Below are 12615 nucleotides of genomic sequence, written 5' to 3' on the forward strand. Positions count from 1 at the left end.
ATTTTCTGAGATCACAGTCAGTTCACTTCCGCTATCAATTACAATATTGACTGGGATATGCTTTACCATGGCCTTCACAATTGGTTGAATTTTAAAGGGTTGGTTCTGTTCTTCTTCTTCTTGCATCAGCGAATCCTCCACTGAATCATACATGAGTCTTTTTAGGAATTTCCCTTCTGAATTCGAACTTTCTGTAGGATAAGCTTCGACTGCTACTTCTCTCTCTTTTATTTCCTCTTCTCTATTTCTTCCTTCATTTACGCTTTCTTCTACATCGCCTACTTTTTCCTCATCCTCGTCTATCTTCTCCTTCTTCGTCGCTACTTCCACATAATCGCATCTAAATGCACTAATTATCGCTTCATAACTTCCTTCATTATATACGTTGGGTTGTGTGCCCACTCGTAACTTATTTTCAACTTCTGTCGACTGCACATTATCCTCATTGAATTCGCTTTCCCTGGTTTCCATCTCAAATAGCTCTGCAATACTCATTACTTCGTCCTTTCCTCCTACATTGGTTGTGCATGCCTCTGGTAATTCATCTTCCTCTTCAGTATTCTCCCAGTTAATTTCGTCCCAACAAGATATTCTTATTTTCTTATCTTCGTTTTCATCTGGTCCCTGCGGATTTGTTTCTTCCTTCTTCTCTTCTCGTGATAAGATTTTTGCTTCTCTGTTCAAGGTGCTGCAATTGTCCTGGGTCGGTGCGTCATTCTTTTTGGCATGGGCGCTTAGCTGTCAATTCGAACGTTTATCGGGATTTGGTGGTCTTACCTCCACATCTTCTATTTGTATTCTCTTTTCTTGTTCAGCTTGTTGATACTGGTTTCTTTGTTGGTAATTTGTCGGTCTATTGGTTCTCCAGTACCCGTTCCGGTTGCCGTTATTCCCTCTGTAATAGTTGTTGCCCTTCCTGGGTGAATTATAGTTATTGCCACATTCTCTTCTAAATCCATAACCGGTTCTTTGTTGAAATCTATTGTCGTTTCTTGGTGTGAAGTTATCACATGGTTCGTAACTGTTGTTTCTTCGTACTGTGTCTTGTGGATTCCACTGCTTTTTGCTTTCGTTTTCACGTGCGCTTCGTCTTTTTCTTGCGTCATCTTCCGAAAATATGAACTCTAGTTTCCTTAGAATACCTTTAAATGCTTCGGCGTCATTGCCTCCGCGACCTACTAATGATTGCTGGTGTCTCAATGGTAGCTTCATCGCGCATAATTTAATCAACTCTCCGTCACTGTAAGGTACATCTAAGCATTAATTTTTGTTTGCCATTACTTCGAAAAATTTCACGGGACTCTTCTCTCCTGAATATTCAAAATATGGGTTCTGTAATAATCCGTACTTTGTTCTGTGCTTCACTGGACCAATATCGTGAGAGAAACTTCTCTCTGAAATCCTCGTACCATCGGCATGTCGCTGCAACATTCTGCATGGTTTCTGCGACTGTTCCTGACATGTGTGCTTATGTAAAGTCTAATTTGTGTGCTAGCGTCCAGTGTTCTGGTAATCCTACTCGGAATTGATCAATAAAAGTTCGTGGATGTGATGAGTTTCCTTCACGAAAGTGTTGAAATTTTCTGACTGTGAGGAAATGATCGTTGTCGTACTTCATCATAGTACCATATGAAATTCGCGATTCTTCGCCACTTTTGTTTCTGATCATTTCTCCCATCGTTCTTTCCTGTTGTAGCAGATCCATTGGATATTGTCCACTGTAACTTTCGCCTAACCTTGGTGCAGGCTGTCTGATTTCACATATGTTACTTTCCGCCTGTGCTTGGAATCGCAAATGCGTAATATCTTCGTTAATTGCCTGTTTTGCCGGTGCTGTTACAGATACGGATGTGGTTGCAGACTCTGTGCTTGTTCGATCCTGTTCACTACGCTCTTCAATGGTTTGCAACAATCTGTTCGCAATTTCTGAAATTGTCGCTTCGTTTGCGCTTCTATTTTGACTATGCTATTATTATATCTTTTCAGCGCTGCTTTTGTGATACGTTTGTGTAACACACTGTTTTCGACAATGTCACGCGCTGTACCTGCTGCTTGTCTAGTAATTTCGTTTATCTGTTTCTCTAGCTTCTTGACTTCTTCGTGGGTGTTGTTACGTAATGTTTTGATCTCGTCCTGAGTGTCATTACGCAATGTTTGTACATCCACTTGTACCTTGTCAATGTCTGTTCTCAATTGATTGTAACCTGTTATTACGTTTCCTATCACTTCTCTAGATTCTTTTGCCTCGTCTTCAATACGACTTAGGTGTAACTGAATTTTTTTGTTTTGATCTTTAATCTCACGCATTTGTCTCGTGGTTTCCGCATTCTGAATTTGAATTTGGTTCGCTATGTCTTTATTTTGCCTTGTCATCGGGTCCGTAATTTGTTGTAATAATTCTGCCAGATTAGTGGGTCCTATTGCGTTTTCTTCCAACGTCCTACGCTCTGTGTTTTCGCCCAAGTGTTGGTTCGCAACCGACTGCATTGAACTGTGCTGTGACACGTATCTGCTCGCATTTCTTGTACACTGTTGTGAGGGAGCTCTGATTACTTGTACTATGGGTTCTACGTATTCAAGACGCTAGTTTGAATTCTCATCAACTGTTTCTCTACTTTCCTGCTCCTCTGTCGTACGCTGACTTATGTTTTCTGTGCCTTGGCGTATATTATCCTCGTTATGGTGCGTTATATGTCCTATTGCTCGCGATACTGCATCGTCTGTTGTACTGTCCTCTATTCTCTGCCGATTTTCATTCTGGGTCTCTACCTCAATTCGGTCAAGGTCTCGATCTGTCATTGCTAATCTTTCCGAATCCCTTATTTTCTGTTTTAAAAGCAATTCACGCGCCCGTCTTCGCGTTAACATGCGCTCATACAATCTCACGCGTTTCATAAACTTTTTGTTCACACGACTTCACAAACCATTCACTTACTTGTTGGGTCAGAACCAACTTGTCAACGATGTATCGCCACCTGCGTGCTTGCATGGGAGAGAAAACTTAATTCTAACAATATTAAAATTTATAACTTAATTATGCTATTGCCTCTGCTACAGTGTCTCACTATTTGTTGAATACTTTCTTACTATCTATCACTGCAGCTACTGTTTTCAACTATGCATAACTTTAGAAAAAAAATTTCTTTTTACTACGAAAATTTTTTAACAGGATATTTTTCTGACCTACTTAGGCGTGTGGTCGACCTTCAATCATGGTATTTTACCATCCTGGCAGGGTCGCCATTTTCTAAACATTCATGGTGGTGTCTGATTGTCCTATATCGTGTATCCTTACCACTTTCGCGCAACGACGCTCTGAGCGTGTTTTTTAGGGAATTAACTAGTTTGAACCTGGGACCTGTTGCTGGTAAGGAGACACCAGACCACACATGACATGTAGAATTCAGAAGAGTTCAGTGAGACTAGCGATGATATAACCAAATACTTAATGATCTCAGCATCAGCTCCACTGCACTCCCTGTAAAAGAATCTTAATACTAACTAAATTTAGTGGAAGGGGTTCAAGGTTTTCCTATTTTTAGTTAGGTGGTAAAATAAGGTCGAAAAAGCAGTTAAGTTTAGCATTGGAAATTTTATTCTACTCACAAAACATTGTTTATAAATTGCACAATTGATAAAAGGAAATGTTTTAATACAGGATGGTAAAAACCAACTGCGTTCAACAAAAATGTGAACAAATATCCCCTGAATGGGTTTCCAAGTTCTACAATCCATCGAAGGATGACCTATGCCATATCACATCCATAATCTCGGTTTAATTTAAGTTTCACAAAAGAAAAAACTATCAAAATGGTCTACAGTGACCCTCAATTATCTTTAATTACTTATCTAACTTGTCGTAAATTACAGTGGCTGATGTGGCTTCTCAATAACTATATAAAAGAAAAATCATCGCGTTTCAGATCTGTTCTTCAAGTGGCAAATGTGAACACCATGAGTTTTAATTAACGATCGACACTAGTATTACAAAAAAAAAGGAGGTGTAACAGATGAGACTTCTGCAGTTCTGAGTGAAGCCTTATGCGCTCAAAAATGCGGCATCGCGTGCGCTCATTATCTTGTCGGTGTTTAGGCAGCATCAGGGCACAGTGGGCAGCACAGCTCTGCTCACATCGCCATCTCGGAAGCAACTCTCCCCTTACTACAATTTACCGAAGTTAGTTTAAAAAAAAAACTATCTGGCTGTGTTTTCATCTGACCAATCAGGGTCTCAATGTTAACCGTAAGCTCCGCCTACAAAGATTCTGTCTATCCAATGAGAAACGTTATACTTTTCGTGGTGGGGCAATGTTTTTAAAGTTTGCAACGTAACAGAGACGCTAAAAAGTCTCACGCTAAAACCTGCAGCTGGTGTGGCCCTTTTAGCATTATCGTAAGATCTATACTGTTCTTCTGGAGGGCTCTATCTTTTAACATGGGCTGGGGGTGGTCCTTGACGTACCTGAGACGTGAAAAAGTCTCACGCTAGAACTTGCGGGTGGTAGTCTGCCGATGTAGATGTCCAGTCCGTCCCTTATCGTAGGGCCTTCTAGCTTAACACAGTTCTGCTCTCAGCTTCTGTTCTCGTTTCTCCCCTCGGAACTGCGTCGGTCTCTCGGTGGGAAGGTACGACATGCATTTAGGTATTCTTGTGTTAGTCTGTGGTATTCCATTTGCTCACTCGTTACTCGTATTACTTTGGTTAATTTAATGTCACGATTTATTCGGAGCTATGTGACATACTACTAGATTTGCTTATTATGTCAGGGTTTTCATGGAAAGTGTTGGATTTGACTGACACCTTAAACGCATCCTTCATTTCATCACAGGCAGCCATGTACCTGTTGTTTACAAGTGAATGTCTATGTGAGCAATGAACAATACCACCTACAATGCCATGTTCAACAAATTCTAGTTGCTCAATATCGGTAATTAGTTGTAATTACACAACACCAAGCCTGGTAAAGTTATTTAATGAGTGGTATCAAATTAGCATCTATTAAGACAAGAACAGTGAAAGTTTTCGAACACATTGGCAAGGAGTAGCTCATCAGTTTGCAAATATAAATCGGAAAAACATCGAAATGTTGAACACTTGATTACATTCCACACACTGCGAACTCTTTGGTACTCGGCTTCTGTTATACTTTCCGCTGTAAGAAAAATTTTAAACTCTTTAATTGATAGTAGGTAATCCTCTAGTAAAAAAGGTTTGTCGCTGACATAACTCATACAGAAAAATTACATTTTGATTAACTAGACCAACCTCTCAGTCATCGTGAAAAAATGTCTTCACTATCTGGAGTTATCTGATTTCAGTATGACGCGCACTTTTCAAAGGAGCATAGCAAGGAGTGTAGCGAATCGATCGCAGATTTATATTGCAGTGCCACTCTTGGTGCATTATTGCAATATTTTTCGTAAAATATTCATAGTACTCCACATTCAGTGGCAGAATAGAAATGTGGCATGGATTTAATTTAACTTGTTCATCACCATCTGTTATGTTTTGTTTTCAAAAGTTCAAGATCAAGAAACACCCGACATAACTGTTAAGGTGGTGCAGCACAATTGGGATGCACATCAGCACGCACTGGTGAAATGACAGTGGACTCAGTGCGTTACATCACATTCCTCAAACGGTTCTTAGGAAGTATTGTAAGCTACCGCTTCTGTTTTGCTCTTTTCTGTAGATGGGTAAGCCTGCGAGCCGAACGTATAAGTGAAAAATTTTGTGCAACAGATTTTATAACGCTAATTTGTCGCCCTGACACTTATACGCTCTCCAGAAGGGTAAGCTTATCTTTTTGCTCTATATGTGACGTTAACTATTCGTGTGGAAATCTGGTTGGTTTCTAACCATATCCTCAGTATAAGCTAGAATGGTCAGATCTGCTGACCTACAACCACTGTCTCCATTTGGTAGTTGCAAACATGAAATACACAAATAAGGAGATAGTAAAATGACAAAGGAAACTAATAGCTATGAAATGATACACTCAATAGTGTTAAATTCTTTACTCTTCTGCAATTTACTCTATACAAGATTACACAGTACGAGCAACTTGTTAGCTCTGCCTATTCACATTTGGTAACCGCTCTGTCTGGCACTGTCCTGTGATATATTCGAGGTCGTTAATTCAAGCGCGGAATACTGACATCAGGTATGGCGATTGAAATTATATTTACAACTACACTCACTTCTAGCAACGTGAAGCCTCAGCACAGAACGAAAAAGACACGTGATCAGCGATTTACTTTACTTCCCTAAACGCCGTTGCGAATGTACGACCACTACAGTGATCTAACGCTTATCGCTGCAAAGTTTCTCGCCTCAGCGAGATAACATAAGTTCTACCTCACCAAAAGCTTCGTAGGCACCTGCACGGCTGCCGTGGAACACCTACGGATCCTCAGGCTCTCGCTGGAAGTACTCTGTCCCAGTAACGAGGTCGCACACCTCGCCAGGACCAACCTCTCTCCTCGACGCCCCACGAACAAGAGTTTCTCAGTCGCTACTCTTTCTCGTAGCTCCTGTTCTTTTTTCTTCCCCCCTTTAATGTGCGTGGCCAATCATGTTGCTGGAAGGCGTTCGTTTCCGAGCGCCGACCAATCTCAGTTTTGCAACCGACCGAAGCTTCTAGAAGCTTCCAGGATGTTCCAGAAGCTTCCGCTCCGGTCGTTGGGAAAACCACCTACACGCCGCCACGCGTTTTGTGAGCGAGCCCCTGTGTCTTCTCCTTGTCCTCGGCCACGTGGCTCCCGCTAAGCCGCGGTCCACCCGCCTGGGGTTTCCAGGAGCTTATGGGCGCTGTTGTCTTCAGCTCTCTGGCCTGCCTGCCTCGCTTGTGTCTTTCCCGTTCTCCTGCCAGCCTCCCGTCTCCATCCGCTTCACTATCGCCCAACGTGCAGATATTCTGCTATAAATTAAGATCCCTAGCCGATGTCAGTATTGTTAATGGTTTCCTGTCTCGATATTTATACTATTAAAGGGTCTTCTTTCCGGAACGGTAGTTGTAATGTGGTTCAGAATTATGCTACCTTACACTATAACAAATATCACCTGATCGAAATCGTAATTCTTCTTCAGAGCTGCTTTCTATCTTTTTATTTTGTAATGCAACTCATTCCCTGTCTCAACGACTGCATAAAGTAATTCAATAAGAAATGCAACAATTTTTTTCGGAAAGCAGAATGATTCTATTCAGGATTCCAAGACACCATATTATTCTCCACTCTTCTGGTACAAAACCATATTTTTCAACATAATCTCCGTTCACGGCCTTATGTCATCTTACTGGGAGGGTCCTTCCTTATGCCCTCGTAGCACAAATGGCTCTGAGCACTATGGGACTTAACATCTGAGGTCATCATTCCCCTAGAACTTAAAACTACTTAAACCTAAGTAACCTAAGGACATCACAAACATCCATGCCCGAGACAGGATTCCAACCTTGGACAGTAGCTATGACCTCGTGGTACCACTGCACTGGTCGACATCGGATCAAACGTCTTGCTGCCTCAATAACCTCCTCATTATCCACGTACTGTTCCTCACGGAGTGCATCCTTCACTAGGCCAAACAGATGGAAGTCGGAAGGTGCGTATTCGGACATCTGCAATGCTCTGGTTTTCCGCCAAAAGAATCTCAATGACAGCTCTCTGCTCCGAACGCACCGCCGTTACAGACGCCATTTTGAAGGCTGGGTATAGCACCGTCGCCTATCGGAACTTCATGAAATTTAGGGTCTGAACTGGGAACATTCCACGACGTCCCACAACAAACTACGCATTTTCTGAACTGAAACTGACTGAGGAAAAAAATTGTTGCATTACTCATTGAACACCCCTCGAAACATGTTACGATAAAATCATTCTACTTTTGTGCAAGCCTCAACAGGTTGTTATATAGAATAGAAAAGATACGTATCTGCAACACGAAGCTCACGACATTGCTTTGTGATATGTAGTGGTGCAACTCAAAATTCTCTTGACTTTCAGTCACCCATTCATATTTACAGTACCGAATGTCGTAGACATTGAAGGAGAGGTCTTCGCTCTTTTTTTTCGGGTATGTAAACAGGTTTCACCTCCACTGGGAATACTATGTTTCTGAGTCACCCAAAGAGCAAGGTGCTAAGGCAAGGTTGGTACCTCGCGACGGAACCACGCGTAAAACATACTCGCTGCGACGAATATACAGAGTCTACACCTACATCTACATCCACACAGCTGAAGCCACCTGGCGGTGTGCGGCGGAGGGTACTTTGAGTACTTCTGTTGGTTCTCCCTGCACTGTCGACGTAGACCCTCCCGGAAGAGTTTCTACACGCCACCGCATCAGTTCGCTCACTTACGTCTGAACGCAGTGACGCTCAGCCCCGTTAGCAGTCATCGCTGAAGACGACAGCATCGTCTCCATAAGGATGCCAGCAAGGCGTTAAGTTGCACTAGACCAGGGCCGGCCAGAAATTCTGCACGCGTGCGGTGCTCCTGCACATATGCAACTTCCGGGTCACACCGTGCACGCCGCAGCCGTTAGCGTTCATGTAGTACATGTTTCTACGCACAGATGTCGCTTTATCCACTTGCTGGATACTCTGTACCGGCGCATTCTAGTGCTCTTTCCACAGCTTTCAAGCCAACCATGGGAAGGCATTTCACATATTAAACATTTAAAATACTGTCACAGTCTACGTATTGAGACGTCTACTTTTATGTTAACAGTTTAACCCAGTAAGACAAGTAATACAGTTAACAACCGTTGGTTTTTATTAAGGCAGCTTGAGTGACGGCACGTAAATACGCAAAAAGTTTTTGATCTAGTATTTAAGGAAGAGAGCACTTTGCGGCTTTCAACGAACCTTATTCGTGATTTCAAATAAAATTAAACTAATGCAAGGTTTCCTATAGCAGATTCTCCGTGCCCTCAGTTACACTCACATAATTTCAGTCTCACTGACCTCTAAGCAGAATGATAACCGCAGACCTCTCGATGATCACCTGTTACTACACTACCATTATTGCTATATCCTTCATCAGTTCCGTCTGAAATCTGCATAATAACCGACAATTAGATGAATGTTATGTTTATCGACTTCAGCTGAGCGTAGCCCTTCACACATAAAAAAAAACAACCTAAATATAGGTATACCTTGGAACAATAGGTTTAATGACCAATCTTCCTGATAATACGTAACATGGAGCAGAATGAGGCAATAATCCACAGTTATTAAACAATAACTTTTAATTATGAAAGGAATACATCAAAACACGTTTATCACTGGTCATGACAAAAAATATAGTTAATATCGGGCACAAAAGCACGGCTCATTGACAAACGCAAGCAGTTGCGAAGTTTTTCACCACTTATGCTTGATCGAAACCTTGATTTATTCATTTTCATTACAGAGAAAAATCTTTCACAAACATATGTCGACTCGAACATGGACATAACACTCGCGGCTTCTCGGTGCAGGCGTGGAAATTCTTGTCGAGAAAAATTTTCGTATAATTCTTTTGTACTTCGCACTCCAAAGAACTTGTCTTTCAGTCTTGTATTGCACTGTAGGCCGATCAGTTCCATCTGTAGATCATTCGGAGCATCTTAAACGGACGACAAGAACGGTCGAGCAAAGAGGCGAATGACAGGAGACAAACTCGTAACATTTGCAAATCGTGCTCGAAAATGTTCCTTAATTTTTACAATTATTGACAAGTATTCTTGAAAGTGTACCCGTAGTCTAGGGATAGCGGCTTTGATTCATTATCTAAACGTCTTCGGTCCGGGTTTTGATCCCCTCCACTGCCTAAATTATGATAAATAATCAGCATTGCCGGCCGAAGACTTCCGGCATATGAAGTCAGCCTCATTCTGCCAACGGCCTTGTCAAAGAGGGCGGAGGAGCGGGTAGAGGTTCAGGGCACTCTCTTGTCCTAGGGGTGGGAAATTGCCCCTAAAGGCGGAAGAATCAGCAATGATCATCGACATGAGGATGCAGAAGGCAATGGAAACCACTGCATTAAAGACACAGAACATGTGGCCTGTAGTTGAAGAAGTGTCATGATGATCTCTCCATTGGCAAAAGATTCCGGAATAGTCCCCCATTCGGATCTCCGGGAGGGGACTGCAAAGGGGGAGGTTACCATGAGAAAAAGATTGAATAATCAACGAAAGGATAATGTTCTACGAATCGGGGCGTGGAATGCCAGAAGCTTGAACGTGGTAGGGAAACTAGAAAATCTGAAAAGGGAAATGCAAATGCTCAATCTAGATATAGTAGCGGTCAGTGAAGTGAAGTGGAAGGAAGACAAGGATTTCTGGTCAGATGAGTATTGGGTAATATCAACACCAGCAGAAAATGGTATAACAGATGTAGGATTCGTTATGAATAGGAAGGTAGGGCAGAGGGTGTGTTACTGTGAACAGTTCAGTGACCGGGTTGTTCTAATCAGAATCGACAGCAGACCAACACCGACAACGATAGTTCAGGTATACATACCGACGTCGCAAGCTGAAGATGAACAGATAGAGAAAGTGTATGAGGATATTGAAAGGGTAATGCAGTATGTGAAGGGGGACGAAAATCTAATCGTCATGGGCGACTGGAATGCAGTTGTAGGGGAAGGAGTAGAACAAAAGATTACAGGAGAATATGGGCTTCGGACAAGAAATGAAAGAGGAGAATGACTAATTGAGTTCTGTAACAAGTTTCAGCTAGTAATAGCGAATACCCTGCTCAAGTATCACAAGAGGAGGAGGTATACTTGGAAAAGGCCGGGAGATACGGGAAGATTTCAATTACATTACATCATGGTCAGACAGAGATTCCGAAATCAGATACTGGATTGTAAGGCGTACCCAGGAGCAGATATAGACTCAGATCACATTATAGTAGTGATGAACAGTAGGCTGGAGTTCAAGACATTAGTCAGGAAGAATCAATACGCAAAGAAGTGGGATACGGAAGTTCTAAGGAATGACGAGATGCGTTTGAAGTTCTCTAACGCTATAGATACAGCAATAAGGAATAGCGAAGTAGGCAGCACAGTTGAAGAAGAATGGACATCTCTAAAAAGGGTCATCACAGAAGTTGGGAAGGCAAATATAGGTACAAAGAAGGTAGCTGCGAAGAAACCATGGGTAACAGCAGAAATACTTCTGTTAATTGATGAAAGGAGGAAGTACAAACATGTTCCGGGAAAATCAGGAATACAGAAATACAAGTCGCTGAGGAATGAAATAAATAGGAAGTGCAGGGAAGCTAAGGCATTTTACCTCGACTGAGCCAGCGTACTTCGGTATTGTAAGGTATGTCGCCGTACTCCGCTCCTAATTCCTCCAAGAACCGCCGAAACTGGGGATGCGTAAGCCCATGTGTCTCCAGATAGTTTACAGTACGCACAACAATGTGCATGACGTTTGCTAACAAAGCGCCTCTCGATGCAGAATGCGGTGAATTCCATACCATGTCTCGGTTGTGCGCCCTAGCGTTTTGCGCATCCGTGCTATAAGTCCTCTCTGATGGCCTTGCATTGATGGTGCTCCATCTGTGGTCACTGAGACTAGCCGATTCCAGTCCATACCGACACCATCAATCGCTTGCTCGACAGCTTGGAGTAAATCCGCACCTGTAGTAGTCCCTTTCAAAGGTACTAAGTCCAAAACGTCCTCTGTTACACAAAGTGCGTTATCGACACTTCGTATGTATATCACAACCTGGGCTTTATCTGTGAGATCTGTTGCTTCATCGAGCGCAACAGAGAAAGAAACAAAGTCTTTAGCCTTATTTATAAGCTGCCTGTGCACATCGCCGGCCTTAGCACTGATACGTCTTGTCACTGTTTGTTTGGATAGACCGATTACTTGAAACCTGCTAACGTTCGTGGGACACACAAGTTCTGCAGCATCATTCAGACACCCTTTCGCAATCTCCCCTTCGGAAAAGGGTTTCCCAGATTGTGCAATTCTTAATGCGATTTTAAAACTTACTCGGAGTGAAGATTTAGTGTGGTTGTCATTCTGGAAAATTGAAAACAGTACATTGTACAGCGTACAGTAAAATAGACATACATGTAACACAATAAACTAAGAGTACAAGAAGTAGCAGTTACTTCGACGCACAGTAAAATCGAGTTGGCCGGCCGCTGTGGCCGAGCGATTCTAGACGCTTTACTCTAGAACCACTCGACCGCTACGGTCGCAGGTTCGAATCCTGTCTCGGGCATGTATGTGTGTGATGTCCTTAGGTTAGTTAGGTTTAAGTAGTTCTAAGTTCTAGGGGACTAATGACCACAGCAGTTGAGTCCCATAGTGCTCAGAGCCATTTTTTGGACTGATGACCTCCGATGTTAAGTCCCATAGTGCTCAGAGCCATTTGAACCAAAAGCGCGGTGATGTGTCTCATCCATTTTCTTAAGAACATTTAATTTTGCTAGCCGTTCTTCACTGTTGAGTACACTACACTCGTCTTTGTGATGTGTATTGTAGTTTCTTTCTATTATTCGGCGGCACAGCAAACACTGTGAGTTTTCGCCAACGAATACAAAAACGAATTTCAGTTCCCAGTCATTTTTTAAAAAACTGAGAACATAGATCTCCCGTCCTTTGCTTTT

The sequence above is a fragment of the Schistocerca gregaria genome, chromosome 7 (assembly GCF_023897955.1).
Source record: "Schistocerca gregaria isolate iqSchGreg1 chromosome 7, iqSchGreg1.2, whole genome shotgun sequence".
NCBI classification, from domain to species: domain Eukaryota; kingdom Metazoa; phylum Arthropoda; class Insecta; order Orthoptera; family Acrididae; genus Schistocerca; species Schistocerca gregaria.